At 39.4% G+C, this 1,653-nt stretch overlaps 1 protein-coding gene across 1 annotated transcript in view; it reads left to right on the top strand.

Annotated features, from left to right (window-relative positions):
- The window catches only part of LOC106881038 (uncharacterized), a 150,510-nt gene that overhangs the window by 26,795 nt on the left and 122,062 nt on the right, over positions 1-1,653 (top strand). The window lies entirely within an intron of this gene.

Raw genomic sequence — 1,653 nt, forward strand, 5'->3', positions numbered from 1 at the left:
AAAGACACATTTGTTTTCAGTTCTGTTTCCTTGTTCTTGTGTGGATGAAGGAAGAGTGACGGAGTAGAGACGGAGTGACGTCAGGAAGGGATCGGAAGAGAGGATGTTGTCACGTGAGGATGCAGCAGGTTCAAGACGCCTCTTTCTTTCGCGGTCTTCGGCGAGATCAAGTCTACTGCTGGGAGAGGTTGCAGAGTAGTAATCCTTTCTGGCCAGCGGTCATAAAAGTTTTGATACCACCTCGTAGCGGAGTTTTCCCAAAATAAGAATTAGCCAATAATTGCTATGGATGTTGGATACACTATAGGTATTAAAATATCTATGCGACCGCTGATATTTTTTGACACATTAAACTTAGTTAGTCTACCTTGATGTTTGTTTAAAAAACGAAAGTTTATGATTGTGATGAATCAATGAAAGCAATATTTACTAAGCAAATGAGTTTAATACAAGAAAATAATTGGATTTAAAATATAAACTTTATTAGAATTGGGAATCAAATGTGAAATGTTATCGAGTGGCTATCAGAAAACCGCCCGGATGGTGGTCTTTCTGTTAATATATATATATATATATATATATATATATATATATATATATATATATATATATATATATATATATACATATATATATATAAGCACGTAGAGAGTGAGAGAGAAAGAGAAGGAGAGAGAGAAAGAGGGAGAGAGAGAGCTTGACTCTAGAATTTATTAACTACAATTGACATGAACCCTTTCTCTCACCTCAATCTCTCGGACATTACTTCTGCTGAGTTCTTCGATTCTGACTCATAGGACAAGCTACTTGGTTTCCCTGGCGTATAAGACACCAAGATTACATTTTGATTCCGAGCGACACTCCAGTCCATTAAATGGTTACAAGTTTATAACGGAATAAAAGAGCCACGTGGAATGATGTGTGTCGCTCACCAACACAACACGACGCCCGGTTCGGGAATCGAAAGCACGCTCTTGCGATTATGAGTGCAATCCCTCTAACCACTTGACCACTTTCTCAACACTTTTTCTTGTCGCACACATAAAAAAAATAAGCGCGCGCGCACACACACACGCACTCGCGCACACACACACACACACACACACAGACAGACAATAACAAAGGAGGAGAGAGGGGGAAAGAAAAGAAGAGAGAGGAGAAATAGAGGAAGAGAGTAAAAAGAGACAGGGGAGTGGAGGAGAGAACGGGAAAAGCATCAAAACACCTGATATTAAATGAGTCAGCGTCAAATTAGCCAAAACGGCTGTCCTAAAACGTCTGATACTTCATGCACACGCAGCTACACACACACACACACACACACACACACACACACACACACACATGTATGTATATATATAAAGCATGTTGAAAGCATCAAAACAAAACTTACTTTTGTTCAGGTAGAATGATGACAGCTCCTATCTATTAATTCCAGGCTGTTTCCAAATGCTTGCAATCTCCAGAGATACCACTGCTGTAGACAGAGGGCAGCACCTATCTATTACGTACTTAACTCAGAAGGAAGGTAACTGATGCCTAGACTGTTCACTGTTAACAATTATATCCACAGCTGTCCGTACACCTAATAATTGCCAGGATATTTCACAAACTTTTATTCTATTTAGAGACTCTGCAACTGTTGTGGACAGA

Source organism: Octopus bimaculoides, chromosome 28 (genome assembly GCF_046866305.1).
Source record: "Octopus bimaculoides isolate indiv1 chromosome 28, ASM4686630v1, whole genome shotgun sequence".
Lineage (NCBI taxonomy): Eukaryota > Metazoa > Mollusca > Cephalopoda > Octopoda > Octopodidae > Octopus > Octopus bimaculoides.